This window comes from Macaca nemestrina, chromosome X (assembly GCF_043159975.1).
Source record: "Macaca nemestrina isolate mMacNem1 chromosome X, mMacNem.hap1, whole genome shotgun sequence".
NCBI lineage: Eukaryota > Metazoa > Chordata > Mammalia > Primates > Cercopithecidae > Macaca > Macaca nemestrina.
The window spans coordinates 61,150,979-61,174,214 of NC_092145.1; the positions used below are offsets into that span (position 1 = coordinate 61,150,979).

General features: G+C 34.6%; 1 protein-coding gene across 3 annotated transcripts in view; it reads right to left on the reverse strand.

The window, feature by feature from the left end:
* Positions 1-23,236, reverse strand: part of LOC105487983 (family with sequence similarity 133 member A) — a 39,650-nt gene that overhangs the window by 14,650 nt on the left and 1,764 nt on the right. Inside the window, exon 1 of one of the 3 annotated variants that reach the window (XM_011751635.3) lies at positions 1,403-1,838. The exons of the other annotated variants lie outside the window; for them this stretch is intronic. The gene's annotated coding sequence lies outside the window, so the exon portion shown is untranslated. Of the gene's footprint in view, positions 1-1,402; positions 1,839-23,236 lie in introns of those variants that run through there. 3 annotated transcript variants of the gene reach the window in all.

The window sequence follows — 23,236 nt, forward strand, 5'->3', positions numbered from 1 at the left end:
CAAAAAAAAACCTGATGAATATAGAACTCTCTCACAGTAAAAACAGCTATTCCTACAAAACAGGGACTCAAAGTATGGTCTCATGACCATGGGGATCTTCAAGATCCTTTCAGGGAGTCTCCAAGGTTCTCCTTTTTCTTACCATGTATTTTTGTAAGGTCTGATGTTCTTCATATACTTCAACTAAAATATCATATCACAACAGACTGAATGTAGAAACAGATAAGAGAATTATTAAGCTAGGCATTAAGGAGATTTTTAAAAATATGCAATAGTATATCTTGTTTTCCCTAAATGTTTTTAATTTGGAAAATAAAATTATATTTTATAAAATATACCTGATTAACAGGTAATGTGTTTATTCTTGGTATTTTCAAACGGGTTAAATATTGTAAACATTTCTCAGTTTTACTTCTAATACCACAAATATCAGTAGCTACTATATATCAGATATTATTTACCACATAAACAAATGCTTTCTAAGGTTCTTGGTAATTTGTAACAGCGTAAAGGAATCCTGAGACTAAAAAGTTTGAGCAACTTCGCTCTGAAAAAATGTTTCTCAAATAATACCCACTGACCACCTGCCTTTTTTTATTCAAAACATATTTTTATTTTTAATATATTGACTTGCCTATTTTTTTTATATATATATATATATTTTACATTTTCAACATGGACTCCAGTTGATTGTTATACACATTAAAATTAGAAAAATCAAGGGAAGGGGTATATAGACTTTGAAGTCTGATTAATTCAAACTCTAGCTCGGACACTTCCTGGTTGCAACCCTAGCCTATACTACTCTTTTTTTTTTGAGACGGAGTCTTGCTCTGTCACCCAGGCTGGACGCAGTGGTGCGATCTCGGCTCACTGCCAGCTCCGCCTCCCGGGTTCACGCCATTTTCTTGCCTCAGCCTCCCGAGTAGCTGGGACTACAGGCGCCCACCACCATGCCCGGCTAATTTTTTGTATTTTTAATAGAGACGGGGTTTCACTGTGTTAGCCAGGATGGTCTCGATCTCCTGACCTCGTGATCTGCCCGCCTTGGCCTCCCAAAGTGCTGGGATTACAGGCATTAGCCACCGCGCCCGGCCCCCATACTACTCTTAAGCAATTTCCAGCTCTTAGTTTCCCCTCCCCCTATGTCCGGAATCCTATTCTAACTGCATATATTCAATTAAATAATTGCTCATCTCTTGAAGAAGCTCCAAGATTTTGTATCAGAGAAGTTTTAGAGGCAGTAATCTGGGTCTGAGAGAAAGGACACTGGAAAGGACACTTGTACTTCCGTAAGAGGCACGTTGTTTTTACTTAAATTGTTTTGAGGTGGCTATGAGAAGATGATGGCGATTTTAGTGGGATTCTGTTTCCCAGGCTACCCCTTGCCATTGACACTTACCTATTTGCTTCTGCTATAGAACAGCAAGGGCCCCCTCAAAGGATTTTATTTCCTGTTCTTCACCTCCAAGCATATGGCGGTGAAGACGGCAGCCATTTTGTCTTGCCCTAGCCACAACCCGAATCAGTTATTCTTATCAAACTGCCTGCTACCTCCTCAATGCTCTTTGTGGTTTGAATACACAGTTCTGACCAATCACAGGCTTAGAACTGGTTAGAATGTTTCAATTCAGTCAGTTAACAGAAACCTAACAGAAACCCATGACATTTTGCCCAGCAGTGAACCATCCTTTTAAGAAAGTTTTCCTCTGTATAAGAGTGCTGCTCATAGTTCATTAACCCTCCGGATGAGAATTATACATAGCGATGTTTAAAAATGCAGATTCCTGTGTTTCATCCCAGACCAAGTGTATCCGAATCTCTGGGAATAAGACCTAGGAATTTAAAAAATGTCTTCCGGGCTAGGCATGGTGGCTCATGCCTGTAATCCCAGCACTTTGGGAGGCGAGGCGGGCAGATCACCTGAGGCCAGGAGTTCGAGACCATCCTGGGTAACACGGCGAAACCCCGTCTCTACTAAAAATACAAAAATTAGCTGGGCGTGGTGGCGGGCGCCTGTAGTCCCAGCTACTCGGGAGGCTGAGGCAGGAGAATGGCGTGAACCCGGGAGGCAGAGCTGGCAGTGAGCCGAGATCGCACCACTGCGCTCTAGCCTGGGCGACAGAGTAAGACTCCATCTCAAAAAAAAAAAAAAAAAAATTAGCCGGGCGTGGTGGCATGTGCCTGTAATCCCAGCTACTTGGGAGGCTGAGGCAGAGGAATCGCTTGAACCCAGGAGGCGGAGGTTGCAGTGAGCCGAGATTGTGCCATTGAACTCCTGCCTGGGTGACAAGGCTGAGACTCCATCTCAAAAAAAAAAAAAAAAGTCTTCAGAAACTAAAGTCTGAAAACCATTGCCATAGGAAAAATTTCACATTAAAACAATACAGAGAATAGGAAAAATATGCATATTCTCTATCATCACCTAGTTCTTTTACCAATTGCAAACAGATGGATGTTGTCACCAACATGCCCTTCTATATAGACATATTTGTTTCCTTCCAGTTAGACACTGCTATTCTGTCAGTGTCCTAGTAGTACCGGGAGTAGTGAGGCTAATTCTCCCTATCTAAAGTCATAAGATATTTAAGTATAAATCAGAATGCCCGTGCAATAGCTTATACTGGTAAATATTATAAACACAGGAATGTTTAGTTTAATAACCAGCATATTCTGTCTCTATTAGAGCATATACATACTTTTGTATGGATATCACACATTAAAATCATAATCAGAGTTTTCCTTGGTGAGCCTGGAATCATTAAAAAGGGAGTCAGTAGATTTTTTTAATGATCACTGCCTCAAGGTTTAATTTGATGTACTTACCCATCTCCATTATTGAGATGGGGACTGGAATATTCCAATCTACTAATCAGGACACTCTCTTTCCTAGACAGTGCTGGAAACCTGCAGCCAGCTCTCTGATTTTCCCTAATGGAGTTTTCTTTCTGATAATTCATTCTCCTGTTAAATGATTAGATTTCACTTTTTCAATTTATAATCACGGTCTATTTGTGTCTCCTTCAGACTCAATCAAAACTCTGGGTGCTTCCAAATTGAATTATCTACTCACCAGTCATCTCTTGGGTTAATTTTGCAGGTGTTTTATCTTACTGGGGATTTAAACTTTTCCTAATTTCACCTTGAATTTCTGACCCTTTGAATTGATTTCACACAATACATCGAATTTTAAAGTACAAGCAATCAACTTTTAAAGAGATCTCAAGAATATTTAGTATAAAGTTTATTATTGTAAAAATCCCATGGCAGAAGTTTTTCATTGTGTTATATTAACTGGAGAATATTTTCAATGTGGTTTACTGCATCAAAAGATATTCCATATGAAACCATTATAAACAAGCATGTAACATCTTTCTCAAAAGATGCTCAGTAATATTGACATTTTTCATCTGCATTTTGCATTTCTACCTGTGCTTCTCTTGATCTTACTCTCACCTTCTAAACATATAAGATGATCCCTGTGCTGCCAACCCAATATTATTTTTTCTCTGTGCTCACTTGTTCTTTCCCTTTAAAAAAATGTACCTTGGGTTTTGTAAAAGGTCTAAAATACAGGTGCTTTATTGTACTGGATAATAACCAACATTTTAACTTTAACAAATATTATATTCATAATCTATTATCTAGGTAATTCTTTATTCAACTTTTTACACTGTGGAAATACTTCAAAAGAGCAATTTCAAAGAAGCAAATGCTAACCTTGTTGTTATTTCAAAGTTAAAACTTTCTTATAAAACTTTTATAAGAAACATTAGTTACAAAAAGCAAAAGCAGTAAAATTATTACTAAAATGCATGGATGCATGCTACCTTTAGAAGGGGTTTGGACTTCAAAAAGCATTCTAATGTTGCATCTTAACTTGTACTGGTTATGAAACCATAGGCTGATCTTTTAGCCTTTATTAGGATAGTCTTCACATTGGTACAATGAAAAAAGCTGTCTCTATCTTGTGAGTTTTTGTGAAAATCAAATATGGCACTAATATGAGCACACTTCCAAAAGGCAAATGTGTCATACTGATGTAATTTCATATTGTTAGAATTGTTAATATTAAGAATTATCATGCTGTCACAAGGATATAAAGGGAGGACCATGTGGCTCTATTTAACAAAAATTCCAAAGCAAATTTTGAAATTAAAGAATATATATCTCAGTGACATTACACTCTCTCTCCCTCTCTCTCTCTCTCTCAGGTCAGCTTTTAGGAGGATCCTATACATAATACAGATGGCTATGCAAATATTGTACACTGGGTTTGCCCAGCTTGCATACATATTATTTACTCTTTTCTGTGTCCAGTCCATCTTCCATACTGCCAACTCTAATTACCTACTTTAAAATAAAACCCTGACTTTTTAAAATGTCATTAGTTTGTCAGAAAGACCCTGGCTTCCACTTGCTTCTCCAAACTCATCTCCCCTTAACTTTCTTCTTCTTATTCTCTTTTCTTCCTTGACTCATCACTATGACTCCTATGCTACAGCCCTAGAAAATACCTTACAGTTCCTCAGATATTTCTGGGTCTTTTCTAACTCTTTGACTTTAAACAATCATCATTGTTTCCTTTCACTGGAAACCTTTCCTTTAATCCCTGACTTTTCTGGTCCTCTTAGTAGGAAATAATTTCCTTCTACCCTATATTTCCATGACATGTTGTTCACTCATTCATTCAAACAGTATTTATGGAGTGTCTATTATGTTCCAAACACTGTGCTAGGAAATGCTTATAACACGGAGGTAAACAATACTACCATGGTTCCTAACCTCACAGATTTTATGGATGTTCATATTAAATAAATCACAAGTAACTACATAATTAAAAATATGACAGTGCCATAAAGGTTCAATGGCAGCACATTACTACTGCCTAGTCTACAGGATCCTTAGGGCAGCAATGATGATTTATTCATCCATTATTTCCTGTGGTATTGAACACATAAGAAGTGCTGGAATATATCTTTTGTTTACTTAAATTATGTAGCCAATCTCAGTAACTGTTTTATCACCATGCTAAAACATAGAGTCTATTCAATACAAAAAAGGAAACTATTCAGTAACCTAAATGTTTTGTCTTTATAAGACAAGTGGTAGTTTAACTGTTTTTTTGACTGAATTGGCATCTCAATACATATTATGTTACTGAGCATTTGGAGCTAGAAGCACTTGGAACATAAATTCTCGTAAACATACACAGATGACAGAACTTCCAGTTATGACTAGATGAGAAGATCAGGAAATCCTTTCCCCCAAAAGTATTACAGGTTGAGTATACCTAATCTGAACATCAGAAATCCAAAGTGCTTCAAAACCCAAAAGGTTCTGAGTGGCAACACGACATTCACAGGAAATATTTATTGGAGCATTTTGGATTTTGAATTTTCGATTAGGGTTATGGAATCGGTAAGTATAATGCAAATACTTACCTGTATAAGCGTGGACAAAATTAACAAAGCAACCATTTTGGTACTCTGGAAATTAACCAAAAACCTACCTCCATTTGAGAAGCATTTATGCTTGAAAAATCTCTGACTTTTGGATAAGAAAAGTAACTGTAACCTATAGCTGCTCCCATACTCCCCACCCCCAGCTCATTTAGCTCAGAGGTTCTATCAGGACTCATACAATGAAAAACATAAAACATTACTGAGTATATACCCAGTAATGGGATGGCTGGGTCATATGGTACATCTAGTTCTAGATCCTTGAGGAATCGCCATACTGTTTTCCATAATGGTTGAACTAGTTTACAATCCCACCAACAGTGTAAAAGTGTTCCTATTTCTCCACATCCTCTCCAGCACCTGTTGTTTCCTGACTTTTTAATGATCGCCATTCTAACTGGTGTGAGATGGTATCTCATTGTGGTTTTGATTTGCATTTCTCTGATGGCCAGTGATGATGAGCATTTTTTCATGTGTCTGTTGGCTGTATGAATGTCTTCTTTTGACCCAGCCATCCCATTACTGGGTATATACCCAAAGGATTATAAATTATGCTGCTATAAAGACACATGCCCACGTATGTTTATTGCAGCACTATTCACAATAGCAAAGACTTGGAATCAACCCAAATGTCCATCAGTGACAGATTGGATTAAGAAAATGTGGCACATATACACCATGGAATACTATGCAGCCATCAAAAAGGATGAGTTTGTGTCCTTTGTAGGGACATGGATGCAGCTGGAAACCATCATTCTTAGCAAACTATCACAAGAACAGAAAACCAAACACTGCATGTTCTCACTCATAGGTGGGAACTGAACAATGAGATCACTTGGACTCAGGAAGGGGAACATCACACACAGGGGCCTATCATGGGGAGGGGGGAGGGGGGAGGGATTGCATTGGGAGTTATACCTGATGTAAATGACGAGTTGATGGGTGCAGCACACCAACATGGCACAAGTATACATATGTAACAAACCTGCACGTTATGCACATGTACCCTACAACTTAAAGTATAATAATAATAAATAAATTAAAAAAAAAACATTACTGAAAGAAATTAAAGAATATCTAACTAACTAAAGAGACATTTCATATTCTTGGGTTGGAGGGATCAGCACTGTCAACATGGCAATTCTCCCTAGTTTGACTGATAGATTAAATCCAATGCCTACAAAAATACCAGCTGGCTTCTTCACAGAAATTGACAAGTTGATCCTAAAGTGGACATATTGATTGGAAAATTCATATAAGAGTACAAGGGATCCAGAATAGCTGAAACAATCTTGAAAAAGTAGAGTAAAATCAGATGACTCATACTTTCTGATTTCAAAACTTACTATAAAGCCAGTTAAGACAATGTGGTGTTGACTTATAATATAAATAAGTGGAGCAGAATTGATAGTTTAAAAACAAATCCATACATTTATGGTCAATTGATTTTCTACAAAAGGACAAAGACAATTCAGTGGTGAGATAGTCTTTTCAACAAATGGACATTTGTATATCCATCTTTTTTGGAAAGAAAGAAATTAGACACTTCACATCATATATAAAAAGTTAACTCAAAACAGATCACAGACCTAAATGTAAGACCTAAAGGTAAGAGCTAAAGTTATAAAATTCTAGAAGAGAATATAGGAGAACATTTCCATGAGTTGGGGTTGGGCAAAGAGTTCTTAGGTAAAATATTGAAAGCATGTTTCAAAGAAGAAAAAAAATTATAAATCAGACTTCATCAACTTGTGTTACTCTAAAGTCATCATTAAAACAACATAAGAGAAAATATTGCAAATCATACATCTGATCATATCCAGAATATTTGAAAAACTCTTACAAGTCAATAATTATTAAGACCAAAAAATTAAAAATTGGCAAATAATTTGAATAAATATTTCTTCAAAGAAAATACACAAAATGGTTAAAAGGGATATGAAAAGATGTTCAACATCATTCGTCATTAGGGAAATGCAAATCAGAAGTCAACAAGAAACTACTACATATACACTAGAATGACCATAATAAAAAAGGCAAATTATACCAAGTGTTGATGAGGACACACAGAAAGTGGCCCACAGTGCATTTGCTGCTGGTAATGTCATATAGTACAGTCACATTGGAAAATATTTTGGTAGTTTCTTAACAAATTAATCACAAATACACTATACAACACAGCAATTCTACTCCTAGAAATATATCCATGAGAAACAAAAACATGTGTCTACACAAATACATGTATGTAAACATGTATAGTAGCATTACACATAATAACAAAAATAACTGGAAACCGTCCAAATATCCACCACCTAGTAAACAGATGAATAAAATGTGATACAGTCATACAATGGAATAGTATTCATCAATTAAAAAGAAAAACTATTGATCCATGCTATAACATGGATGGACCTCAAAAACATAAGTGAAAGAAGCCAGGCACGAGGGGGAATATACTGTATGATTCTATTTAGATAAAATGTACAGAAAAGGCAAATTTATATAGACAGAAACCAGAAGAGTGTTTGCTTAAGCCTGGATGTAAAAACAAGTATTGACTGCTAACAGGCCCTAGATAACTTTTTGGGGAGACGGGAAAATTCTAACAATTATGGCGATGGTCACACAGCTCTCTATAAATTTACTAAAATTATTAAATTATACACATATAATGAGTGAAATTTATGTTATGTAATTCTATTTCAATAAAGGTTTTTAAAAAACACACCGGGATATAGTAAATGAAAACAATTTGTGGATTTTCTTAAGTCCTTACTTAGCTTTATTAGGCTCACCGTATGCACCGATTTTCGTAATTTCTACTTCTATACTAACACTCTTTACACCTAAATCTATATCTCCAGCCCTGACTTCTAAGCCTTTTTTTTTTTTTCCAGTTTTCATCTCATACAGTTGGTTACCTCTTATACTCCTCCTGGCAAAAGGTAACTCCTCCATCTCTTGTTTTCTTTCTCAATTTTCCTATACCTATTAGTGGTACCTATATTTTCCCATGTTTCTCACAACTTCAGTGTTGTCTTCAGTCTCCTTATCTTAATCCCATATTAAATTAGAAACCTAGTAAAACTGATTTTCTCCAAAGCATCTCTTAAATGTGCCCTTTCCATTGTCTCATCAAATAAGTCTTGCTGGTTTTATATCCTTATGCATAGGTCCTAAAGCAATCTACCTCATGTTCTATCTTCATATCACCACAGTCCTTGAAAACTTGTAGTGTCTTTAAATTTACATATGCATTTTTTCAACCAAAAATATCTCCTGAAAAAAAATACAGATAAACAAAAAATAACCATGGAGTACACTACTTATATGTAAACATAGTTAATACCGTGTTGATTATACTTCCAGATATTTTAATGCATATTTATACCCTTTATTTAAAAAAAACAAGTTTATATACAAAATATTTTGTAACTTGCTTGCATGACTAAATACTATATCATGATCATTTTTCTAAGTCAATAAATATTTATCACTATTGACAGCAGATTAGTGTTTCTTTGGATATATGGACTTTATTGTATTTAATCAACTATTACTTTTACCAAAATTTTTAAAAATTTAATTAAAAAATGATTGCTGTGGCCAGGTGCAGCAGCTCATGCCTGTAATCCCAGCACTTTGGGAGGCCGAGGTGGGAAGATCACCTGAGGTCAGGAGTTCGAGACAAGCCTGGCCAACATGGTGAAACCCCATCTCCACTAAAAATACAAAAATTAGCTGGGCATGGTGGCAGGCGCCTGTAATCCCAGCTACTTGGGAGGCTGAAGCAGGAGAGTCACTCGAACCCGGGAGGCAGAGGTTGCAGTGAGCCGAGATCGTGCCATAGCACTCCAGCCTCGGGGATAAGAGTGAGACTTCGTCTCAAAAAACAAAAGCAAAAATGAAAAAATGATTGCTGTTACCTATTATATTAAATCTAAATTTATAACCGTTGTATTCTCCAATACCATGTCTATATTTTCCAACATAATCCCTTTATGCCAGACAAAGCAATCTGCTTGTACCACACATACATATATATATAGTTATATATATACACGTATATATACACACATATATGTGTGTGTATATATGTGTATATATATAGTTAAGTCATGCATTTACATTTTCTTATATCCTTAGCACTGATATTTAAAATTTTTGCATTATTTATTTTACTTATTTATATAATTGTTCTGGGGGTGTCTCATACTTGTATTTTTTTCTCTCCTAAGTCAGATTGTGAGCTACTCCTAAAGCAATTTTCAAGTTTGTTTTTTCTGTCCCCCCAAAGCAATCAACATGGTGGTACATATACAGTAGGTAATTAAATTAGTATTGATTTAAATTAATGACTCACATTCTTGCATTCATTCATCATAAGTTCATTTGGCAAAAATGATTTCGAGAAAATGAAATGAAATGAAAAAACTTTTATTATAAGGTAATGAACATCTACTACATACATAACACTGGGTTATCAAGAAAACAAATAAATAAATGATACATGATCTCTCCTCTCAAGGGGTTTATAATCTATATGGGAAAAGTGAGGCACATAAATAGTTAGACAAAGATACAAGACTACCATTGAAAAAAGATATTAACAAGCAATACATGATTAAAAGAAAATGAGGAAACAGAAAATCAGTGATTCAAGGACCAGAAAAAGGAGAACTAAGCCTTAGAAAAGATAAGTTGAATATTAAAATATGAGAGATTTGGAGAAAAGGCAACCCTTACACACTACTGATGGGAATGTAAATTAGTATAGCCATTTTGAAAAAACAGTTTGGTGGTGCCTTAAAAAACTAAAAATAGAACTACCATATGATCCAGCAATTCCACTGCTGGGTATAGATACCTCTGCCAACAGAAAAAAAAAAAAAGAAAAGAAAAGAAAAGAAAAATCAGTATATCAAAGATGTATCTATATTCCCATGTTTATTGAAGCAATTTTCATAATAGCCATGATATGGAATCAACCTAAATGTCCATCAACAGATGAACAAAGAAAATGTGATATACAAACATAATGGAATGCTATTCAGCCATAAAAAGAGTGAAATCCTGTCATTTGCAGCAACATGGATGAATCTGAAGAAGATTATGTTAAGTGAAATAATCCAGAGACAGAAAGATTCCACATGGTCTCACTAATATGTAGAATGTAAAAAGTTGCTCTTATGGAAGTAGAAAGTAGATCAGTGGTTAACAGAGGATGAGGAAGGTAGTGAGTCCATCTGGGGATGGGAAGAGATTGGTCATTGCTACAAAGTTACAGTTAGGAAGAATAAATTCCCGTGTTCCATTGCATAGTAAGATGACTAGAGTCATCGACAACGCATTGTATATTTCAAAATCGCTAGAAGAAAGGTTACTGAATGTTCATCACATAGAAATGATGTTTAAGGTGATGCATATGTTACTTGCCCTAGTTGATCATTATGCAACATATATACATGTACCAAAACACCATGTTGTAACCCATAAATATGTATAACCATTATGTGTCAATCACATATCTTTTTAATCTTTTAAAACATTTTTAATTATATTTCAATAGTTTTTGGGGCACAGGTGGTCTTTGGTTACATGGGTAAATTCTTTAGTGGTGATTTCTGAGATTTTGGTGCACTAATCACCTGAGCAGTGTGCATTGTACCCAATATGTAGTTGTTTATCCCTCACCTCTTCTCATCCCTCCATCCGAGTCCCCAAAGTCTATTATATCATTCTTATGCCTTTGCATCTTCATACTTAGCTCCCACTTACAAGTGAGAAGATATGATATTTCTTTTTCCATTCTTGAGTTACTTCACTTAGAAAAAGAGCCTCCAGTTTCATCCAAGTTGCAGCAAAGGCCATTTTATTCCATTTTATGGCTGTTGTATATATACCACATTTTCTTTATCCACTACTGGTTTATGGGCATTTAGGTTGGTTCCATATTTTTGCAATTGTGAATTATGCTGCTATTAAACATGCATGTGCAGTCATACATCTTTTTACGAAGTAACAGGTCAAAAGCATTTCAGGCAGTGGGAATGGGCTGAGTGAGAAGAGCAGATAGGAAAATTCAGGGCTTATGCAGAGGAAAACTAAGTTTGAAAAAGTAGGCTGAGGCCAGAAAGTGAATGGCCACGAATGCCTGATAAACGAGTCTAGATTTGTTAAAACAGCCCTTCACTAAGCACTATTATGTGACTGGTGGGTCACATGCCTAGTGGGCATCTTTTGTACATTAGACAATGGAAATCCATTTCCTGTGTCTCATGGCACTCTTGTTTTCTTTCTACAGTAGTCAAGTGAGACTATGACCAGCAGCCTCATCCTCCTATAGCCAAGTAGCAAATAATTGGATTGAAAATGACTGATGTTCCAGTTTATCTCAGCCTCAACATCATGATTAGACTATTCTGGCTATGGGGCCATGTTGTACTCCCTGTTTCCTTGGTCTGCAGGGCTACTTCAGTTTCTGCCTGTTTCCACACCTAACTCACTAGCCTCCCATTGATTCTGTGAGACCCTGATATTTTTCCAATGAATTAAATATTACATAAGTTAGCCAGAGTCTATTTCGGTTGCTTGTAACTAAAAAGTCCTAATTGACATAGCTATGTATTATTTTCCACGTTTCACTGAAAAGAAGACTATGTATTTGTGAAAGTAAATTCCCAAGGCTACACAGCTAGCGACTGGCAAAGGTGGGTATGTTTGACTATGGAATCTAAGTTGTATAAAATTACCTACTAGAGGCTATGTGGCAGGCCAAAGTTTAAACTCTAAATCTTCAAAACTGATGTTCTTATCCCTATGTCATGCTGGCTTTAAATGAGAAGTGACTGCAGATTTTAGAGAAGGGAATGATATGAAGAAAATTACATTTTAAAAGGGTTAATTTCTTTTATTTTTTTCTTTTTTGGGGGGGGGCAGGGTCATGGAGTCTCACTCTGTCACCCTGGCAGGAGTACGGTGGCGCCATCTAGGCTCACTGCAGCATCTGCCTCTCAGGTTCAAGTGATTCTCCTGCCTCAGCCTCCCGAGTAGCTGGGATGACAGGTGCCTGCCACCACGCCCAGCTAATTTTTGTATTTTCAGTGGAGACCAGGTTTCACCATGTTGGCCAGGCTGGTCTTGAACCCCTAACTTCAAGTGATCTGCCCACCTTGACCTCCCAAAGTGCTGGGATTACAGGCATGAGCCAGCATGCCCGGCAAAAGGGTTAATTTCAGAGTATGTACGTTGGAAGGGAAGCAAGAGAGCTTGAGGTTGGAAGATAAATGAAGGTGAGGTGACTAATCCATGTGCGAAGTGACAGAAGTCTAAACAGTGAAATGATGATTGGAACGTAAGACAGTGTAGAAGGGAACAATTATTAGAATATTCTATCAGTGTTCATGGCTATCTCTCTGAAATTTGCATACTATTAATTTTTCTTTTTACTATTTTATAATAATGTTGGTCCCATGACTTCAAATTTCAGTCCAGTAAGCATAAGTCTTACTGAATTAATAGAATCTCTTGGTAAGCATATTATAAATTTATAAGCATGCATAGATCATTTGCAGCTAAATTAGGTACACATCATTTGCAGAAAAAGTGCAATCTGCCTAGTGATTTTGTGATCAAGCAATATTTTATAGGTTGAAATTTCTTCAAATCATCACAAAACTATAGGAAAAAAGATATCGTAAAATTAAAATGGACATTTGTAGAAATTGGCTCAAGTTTTTCCTACAAGAGTAAAAATAAACTTATCAGAAGAATGATTAGCCAACTCACGATCTTCATTTTTCAGGCAAGAAAAGTCTCTAGAAGCAATAGTCATTTTCTCCATTAAAAACAGCTGTATGAGTCAATAAGCCAAAGAACATAAGTTTTGAAATAAGAAGAAACAATTAAAATAAAAGTAATTTCACAGAACTTAGACAGTGAACATAATGGAGAGGAGGATAGTACTGCCTCTGATAACTTTATAGTCATCCCAAGAAAATACCATGCTATTTGGAAAGAACAATACATAAAAGCTTCAAATACCTATCAGAATAAAGCATAAACTCTTTAAAAATGGTACAATTTACATGGCACCCATGTATGATGATACCTCAGAGCAGCCTGTATGAGTGCTGTTCAAGTGAAAGATAGTTCCTACTTTGCAAAAGTAGTAATTGAAACACTGTTTCAGCTCTCTATATAAGCTTTGACCAAATAATGACCCAATTTAAGCAAACAATGTTATTCATTATTGTCTCAAATGTTTGTTTTTTTAATTATAAAAATAATACATGCTTGTTTTAAAAATTCAAAAAGTGATTCAGATAGAAAATAAAAAGTTAAAGCTTTTCCTTCAATCTAATTTCACTGGTTCGATGTATATATTGTCAGACATTTTTCTATGTAAATGAAAACAAACACACATGCACAAACATATATACATCTATATTTTTTATATAGATGGGATCAAATAATAGACATTGTCTCACAACTTACTTTTTTCATTTGAAACTCTATTATGGACATCTTTTTTTACATATTGAGAACCAGCTCTGTTGTTTTAAGTTACCAAGGCAGATATGTCCTTAAGCTCTGGTTTCTGGCATTTTCCCAACCATCTAAATGTTTCAATAACTGACTTTTGTAATTAAAAAAATTTGACTTCTTGCACAAAAAGAGGCACATAGTTCAATAGAGCAGAACAGAAAATCAAAAAATTAATCCACATATCCACAGCCAACTGGTTTTTGACAAAGGCTCCAAGAACACTTATTGGGAAAGGGCAGACTCTTCAATAAATAGTGCTGGGAAAACTGGATAACCATAGGCAGAAAACTGAAACTATACTCCCCCACCTCTCTCCCTATACAACAATAAACTCAAAATGGATCAGACTTAAATGTAAGACACAAGACAATAAATCTATTAGAAGAAAACATAGAGTAAATGCTTCAGGACACTGGTTTGGGAAAAGACTTTATGAATAAGACCTCAAGAACACAGGCGACAAAAGCAAAAATAAAAAAATAGGGCTATATCAAACTAAACAGCTTATGCACAGCAAAGTAAACAATCAACAGGCCGGGCGCGGTGGCTCAAACCTGTGATCCCAGCACTTTGGGAGGCCGAGACGGGTGGATCACAAGGTCAGGAGATCGAGACCATCCTGGCTAACATGGTGAAACCCCATCTCTACTAAAAAATACAAAAAACTAGCCGGGCGAGGTGACGGGCGCCTGTAGTCCCAGCTACTCGGGAGGCTGAGGCAGGAGAATGGCGTGAACCCGGGAGGCGGAGCTTGCAGTGAGCTGAGATCCGGCCACTGCACTCCAGCCTGGGCGACAGAGCAAGACTCCGTCTCAAAAAAAAAAAAAAAAAAAAAAAATCAACAATGTGAAAAGTCTACCTAGAGAATGGGAGAAAATATTTGCAAACTATTCATCCAACAGGGAATTAATATCCAGAATATGCAAATAACTCAAAACGGCAAAAAAAAAAAAAGTTTTTTTCAAAAATTGGCAAATTATCTGAACAGACACTTCAAAAGAAGACATACAAATGGCCAACAAATATATGAAAACATGTTCAACATCACTAATCATCAGGGATATGCAAATCAAAACCACAAAGAGATATCATCTCACCCCAGTTAGGATGGCTATTATAAAAAAGATAAAAATTAACAAATGCAGGTGACGATGTATAGAAAAGGGAACTCATACATTTTAAGTAGTAATGTAAACTAATACAGCCACTGGAGAACAGTATGGAGGTTCCTCAAAAAACAAGCATATATTATTTTTATAATTATAATAGAAATATGACTTGACTTTCCAAAGAAAAGTATCTTTTAAACAACAAAGAAATTGGAGGGAAGTTGTTTTCAGTAATTTACGAGACAGGAAAATGCAATGTGGCAAGTTTGATTATGCTTAATTCAAGCAACAGATTCTGACAAGAATAAAAGTAATTGGGTCATTAGGGTAGCCATTTTATGAGATATTCAGAGTACTGTTTATTAAAATAAGAAGCTCTGGTAATTTGATCTATATTTTCCTTTAAATGCTCATTATATGTAAAGCAATTTTGCAATAATTATCTAGGAATATTGTCCTTTAGAAATAAAATACTAATGAAATAAAAGGGTTAAATAAATAGACATTTTAATTTAATATTAAGTGTGGATCATCATTAGATTCCAAAATTTTTCTCCTGAAGACTCTGTGTGTCCTCCTAACTGTTAATAGTTTATGAGGTGTTACTATTTAGAAGTTGGTTGGCAAAACACCAATTCTTTAAAACCTGAAAATTTAGTAAACTAATGTAATTTGTTGCATAACAATTATGCATCAGTAAATCAGGCACAATTAAGAGACAATTGTTAAATTAGAATGCAATTAAAGGCTAAAACAAATTTTATTTGAACAGCAAGTAAAAAATGGTACTGCTGGCTGAACGTGGTGGCTCACTCCTGTAATCCCAGCACTTTGGGAGGCCGAGGCAGGTGAATCACTGGAAGTCAGGAGTTCGGGACCAACTGACCAACAGGGTTAATCCCCATTTCTATCAAAAATACAAAAATTAGCTGGGCGTGGTGGTGAATGCCTGTAATCCCAGCTACTTGGGAGGCTGAGGCAGGAGAATGGCTTGGACCCGGGAGGTGGAGGTCGCAGTGAGCCGAGATCACACTATTGCACTCCAGCATGGGCAACGAGCAAAAGTTTGTCTCAAAAAAAAAAAAAAAAAAAAAAAAAAAAAAAAAAAAATTGGTACTGCTGCAAGGAAGCCAGTTCATTTGTTTAAGAAGTTAATTAGTACAGTACTAAATGTATTCTTGTGCAGAGCAATTCTCTGAGAGAGGACAGAGGATTATAAATAAGAAAATATCTTGGTCCGTCTCCTAGGTAAATTTAAAATATACATAGGAAAAGAACATGTGTGTGTACACGCAACAAATGATGTATGTGGCTCTGTTATAATGTTTATCATAAAGCACACAAAAATGTAATACACCCCAAGCAAATAAGCTCTGAAGGAAAGACAGAGTTAAAGAACTATGTTCCATTGGGTAACTATTCCTGGAGAAGATAAGTTTAGTAAAAACTGTTTGGACATGCACCATGTTATAAGAATTTTACATGTACTATGTCATTTCAAGCTCACCATTGCTCTGTGAGGTGGGCACTATTATTATCCCCATTCTACAGATGAGGAAATTGAGGCATAGAGAGTGAAGAAATTTGCCCACGGTCACTAGAGGGTAAAGGACACAGCTTGTACTTATACACTGGTTTGATTCCAGACAGTGGAGTATCACTAAAAGTTTAGGATTAGAGAAAGGATATAAGTGTTTTCAGAAAGACCTTTCTAAGAACTATGTATAGCATATCTGAGAGGCTAAGGAGCAGTTTGGGGGCTGCTACAAGCAGATTGGTCAACTAGTCTAACATTTACATAATTTTCTTTTCATGTCATATTTAATCTTTCTTACAAAGAAGGCTATAACACATTCTCATGATGTAAATAATGAAACAGTTTTAATTAAGGTATCCAGTTACCTCTAAACAAACAAACAAAAATACTCATTCTTTCAGATAGACAAATGCTGGTTATAAGAGAAGACAGACAAACGTGGTCAATATTATCATTTTAAAATTTTGTTTACACCTGTTTTAAGAGAGTTGCTAAATCAAAGTAATGAATCTAGAGAATGCATGCCTCTATTTCTTCTTTCTCTGAGAAGCAGATTTTTTAACCAAAAGCAACAATTAGTGCATTGACATCTTGTTTGTTTACTCACTTCTTAGAGAATTGTGAAGTGTTAGCTATCATTCCCTTGAAAGTATCAACAGCAGATTTGCTGAAGCATTAGTCTATACTACATACTAAACATATACTTTCATAGAAACATCTACCAGAATGGAGAACTATTTTTTTTCTCAGAGGAGGTACCTAATGAAATTAATTAAATATATTTGGATATTCTGGAAAAAATTCGGCAGAAAATGTCACTTTGGGCTTCTTCTAGTTTGTCCAAATAAATTGCAAAATGTGCATATGATATATATGTATATATCTTATATGATATCTTAGATATATCTATCTATCTATGCATAGATAGATAGATAGATATATCTAAGATATCATATAAGATATATACATATATATCATATGCACATAAGATATATCTATCTATATATAGTAAGCATTTTTCATTTTTCAAAGTCTGGATTTTTCCTTCCTTTTTAGTAAAATTAAATAAAATACTTTCAAACTTGCAATAAAAAGGTCTGCTTTACTTGAATTTTAGGAGAGAAATTCTTCAGATGAGTACTACAGGCAAAAAAATCTTCATTACCCTTGTAAAAATATTCTTCTGTGATGTGGTTTTACATTTTGAAAAATACATGCTGTTTGTACATTCAAAACTAGCATTAGCAACAAAAGCAAAAATAGACGAAAGGCATCACATCAAACTAAAAATGTTCCTAAAATAAAGGAAGTAAATGAGTAAAGAGGCAACATATGGAATGGCAGAATATATTTGCAAACCAAACATATGATAAGGGGTTAAATATTCAAAATGTATAAGGAACTCATCAAACAACTCAGTAATTTAAAAAAACATAATTTAAAAAATGGGCAAAAGATCTGAAGAGAGGTTTTTCAAAAGGCATACAAATGGCCAATAGGTATATGAAAAAACATTTGACATCACTAATCAGGTAAACGCAAATTAAAACCATAATGAGATATCATCTCACGCCTGTTAGGATAGCTATTATCAAAAAGACAAAAGGTAAGTGTTGGTGAGAATGTGGAGAAAAGCTAACTCTTGTAAACTGTTGCTGGTAAGGTGAATTAGTATAGCCATTATGGAAAACAGTATGGACATTCCTCAAAACTACCTTAAGAATGGAACTACCATATGATCTAGTAATCCCAGTACTGAGTATATATCCAAAGGATATGAAATCAATACATTGAAGAGATATCTGTACTCCCATTTTCATTGCAGCATTATGTACAATAGCCAAGATATGGAATAAACCTAAGTGTCCATCAATTGATAAATGGATAAAGAAAATATTGTATATATACACAATGAAGTATTGATCAGAATTTAAAAAGGGAAATCTTGTCATTTGTGGCAACATACATAAACCTGGAGAACAATATGCTAAGTGAAATAAGCCAGGCACAGAAAGACAAATACCACGTGATCTCACTTACATGTGGAGCATAAAAATGTCACATTCATAGAAACAAAGAGTAAAATGGTGGTTACCAGATGATTGGGAGTTGGGGGTTTGAGGAGCTACTGTTCAAAAGACACAACATGGCCTGGCACAGTGGCTCATGCCTGTAATCCCAGCAATTTGGGAGACCAAGGCGGGTGGATCATGAGATCAGGAGATAGAGACCATCCTGGCTAATATGGTGAAACCTCATCTCTACTTAAAAAAAAAAAAAAAGGAAAAGAAAAGAAAAATTAGCCAGGTGTGGTGGTATGCACCTGTAGTCCCAGCTACTCGGGAGGCTGAGGCAGGAGAATCACTTGAACCCGGGAGGTGGAGGTTGCAGCAAGCCGAGATGGCAAACTGCACTCCAGCCTGGGCGACAAAGCGAAAAAAAAAAAAAAAAAAAAAAAAAAAGACACAACATTTCAGCTAGACAGGAGGGAGGTAAGAGAGATTTTGAGGGTTCTCACCAGAAAAAAATAAGTATTTAAGGTAACATATATGTTAAAATGCTTGATTTAGTTATTCAATAATGTATACATATACCAAAACATCATGTTATATGGCAAAAATATATGTAATTTTTACATGACAATTAAATTTTCTTTAAAAAAATAGCGCTATGTTAAATATCCAAATTGGGAAATAATTTTCCTTACCTTACATTGCATTAATTTTAACTTCCCTTTTAAACACCATGCAGTTAAGGGTATAGTGCTAGAAATGCAATTCAGAAATGGTTCCTTAAAAAATAAAAATCTATAACAACATACCATTTTCTGTTCATTTGAGTATATCCATATTATAAGTATAAAATGAAATATTTTTGTTTGAAAACCACTGCTATCGTTTAAAATGTTATAAAACAGCAAATGTTTTATTTACTACTATTAATAATAGCAACATCATAACAACCCATGTTTTATTATTATTCTTTTTTGAACCATAATTTATTAACAGCTTGAATATACTTTCTACTTAATATTTCCATTTTAGCAAGTAGGTCTCTCTTTATCAGATGTGAGAAAAACAGGGCATTATTTGTGCTCCTGAATAATGCTAACTACCATTCTTGTGGCTGGGCTGTAGACATCTACACACTGGCAACTCCACAAAATAGAAGAACATTTATGTTTTTTTTTTTTTGTTATTTCTGTTCTAGGTTTTTACTGCTGTTATCTGACCCTCTATCTCACATAGTTGGGAGCAGAAGTGAAAGGTCAAGGATGAAGATCCAGCTCCTGTGACTGTCTCCATTGTAATGAAATTCTGTTATCACACAATTTTGTTCTCATTCTTTCCCAAATGTATCTAACAAATGGATAACTACCGATTGTGTCATTAAAATCAGTACACAAAGGAACAGATTAGAGAGTCCAACACAGACCCACATATACAAGGACAGCTAATTTTTGACAAATGTGCAAAGGCAAGTCAGTGGTGAAAAGACAGTCTATTCAACAAACAGTGCTGGAAAAACTGTATATCTACATCAAAAGAAATAAACCTTCAATCCATACCTTGTACTTTTCGCAAAAATGTATCACACCTAAATGCAAAACCTAAAAGTATAAAACTTAAAAAAAAAAGGAAGAAAATAATTGTGACTTTGGGTTAAGCAAAGATTTCTAAGAGATGACACCCAAAGTATGCTCCATAGAAGAAAAACAAGATAAATTGTACTTCATCAAAATTGCAAACTTCTTATCCCAATTACCTTGATTTGACCATTACACATTGTATTCATGTATTAAAATCACATGTGCCCCAAAATATGATGTATGATGTATCAATATAAAAATTACTAATGTTTCCTCTTTAAAAACAGTAAAAGACACCCTTAAGAGAATTCAAAGAAAATATGCAGTCTGAGAGAAAATATTTGCAGAAGTTATAACTGACAAAGAACTTGCATCCAGAGTATATAAAGAACTCTCAAAGAAATATAAATTAAGATCACAATGAAATACTACTGAATACTTATTAGAATGGCTAACTTTTAAAACACTGCCCATATCAAATGTTAGCACTGTTGGTGGAAATGCAAAACAACTACTTTGGAAATAGGTAATTTCTTAAAAAGTGAAACATACGCCTACCATGTGATCTAGTCATTCCACTCCTATGTATTTTGCTAAAAGAAATTAAAACATATGTCCATACAAAACTTATATACAAATGATCATAGCAGGCTTATTTGTAGTAGCCCAGAACTCAAAACAACAAAAATGCCCATCAACAAATCATAGTATTGCCAAGTAATGAATAATTACTCGGCAGTAAACAGGAAAAGTAAACTCCTGATACACACAACCACATGGGTAAATTTCAAAATAATTCTGCAAAGACAGGCAAAAAGAGGAACATACTACATTATTCCACTTATATAAAATTTTAGAAAATGCAAATTCATCTATAGGAACAGAAAACAGATTAGCTATTGTCTAGGGACAAGAGGAGGGATTCAAAGGCATATGAGGAAACTTTCAGGGATGATACAATTTTCATTATTTTGTCTGTGGTGATACTTTCACAGATAGACACATTTGTTGTGTGCCTATTATACATCAATAAAATGGTTTTTAAAAAAGAATTAACTTGTATATTCAGATAAAACTTGTCCAAGAAGAACAGGAGGAAGAGTCATTCAAAAATAAATGAACTTGCAATGCTTCGCTTCTTAGATACCTACAAAAAAAGATAATGCTGCTACACGTGTCATTATACACTTTGTGTGTTTGTGTGGCAGGAGTGGGTGGTGGAAGGGATTGTGTGTATATTCATATTAAGGGAGGTATCAACAGATGTTAATGTACCATGTTCAGTCTGAGTATACTATCAGATTCTGTGTTATGTATCATCTCATGTAGAAGCATTAACATTTAGCCGCCCTCCCACAAAAAAATCATCTAGTAATTGAACAAAGAACATATCACTATGCAAATAATTTATATATAACCTTATTAAGAAAAATAAGCATATGATATGATAAAACTAATATGTACATTTCACAGTAGAACAAATAGGATATAATGCAGCAATTAAATTGATTATGAAGAAAAAGCTTATTTTATTTTAGATACCTACTACATAAAATTAAATAAACTAATCAACCAAAAAAAAGCTACAAAAATAAAAGTGTGTTACAAGATACTTATGGATACACAATTAAAGTAGAGAATTGTGATTAGAAAAAATCATCTACTTTCAACATTTTCATTGCCTATATCTAGGAAAAAATAATTCCAAATTGAAAATCACAATTGTTGATTAATACATTATTTTTATATGATGTTTTTGTAAGCTTTTTTCTATTTTTCATCTCCATGTTCCATTCCAAACTTTTCCAGGATCAGTGTGAGTGGTTAAGTAGTTATCCGTAATCCTTGAAAAGCATCCAAAAAAACCCCCAAGCATCCCCCCAAAAAAAACCCAACCAATTTTAATATGAAATTTAGTCACATTTGCCCAATATCATGCATTATTTCCTGAAGAAATCATAGTTGTCTTAAGTAAGTCAAGGCCAAAATCATTTTACCTTTAGGATTTCACCATTGATTAACTTCTTGCTTAATTCAGTAGAAAACAAAAAATATGAATAGACAGTTCTCAAATAAACATAAACATATGAAAACACAATCTTACCACTAATCTAAGAAATACAAATACTAATATTGATAAATTAATTTGGAGATGTTGATTACAAATGTAAATGTAAGTAGTGATTACTTCTCAGTTTTATTTTGAGTTACTTTTAATTTCTTCTTTGTATTTCAATGTATTGTCTGACTTTATCAATGAACACATATCATTTTCACAAAATGTAAAGTTATCTTAACACCGACTCATTAGTTGTTTGCAACTAATGGATCAGAAAAGAATTTAGAAACAGACCCAAGCAATTTATTTAATGTGATCAAAGTAGCATTTCAAGTAAGCAGGAGATAGAAAGATTACCAAATAAATGGTACTAGAAGAATTAGCTAGCTAATAAAAATAAGTATTTTAAAAATCTGGATCCCTACCTCATGACTCACTCTAAAATACTAATTCCTGATGCTACAAAGTTTAAAACATAAGAGCATACTTTTTGTAAAATCTCCATAATTTAAAAAGAAATAGTGAGTCTCAGAACAATATTTATGGTATAACACCATTGATGTAAATCATTGTTTCTATAACATATGCTTTGATTAAAATTATTCAACGAAAGGATATGCACTTAGTAAGTTTCATTCACCATTATACTACAATTCTCTACCACATTTGCCCAGCATACGACAGGCACAAAAATATATTAGCTGAATGACAAAAAAAATGAACCTTTATGCACTGTTGGAACTGTAAATTGTGATAATCATTCTGCAGAGAGTTTGGCAATATGTATACAATAATAATTCCATAATATGAAATGATCATTCCCAGGCCATTCATTTCTAGGAATTTATCTTATGACCAATTTTCAGAAGTGCATAGAAATATATGCTTTAGGTATCCAGGGACACTTTTATTATAGTAGGAAAATAGTATGTA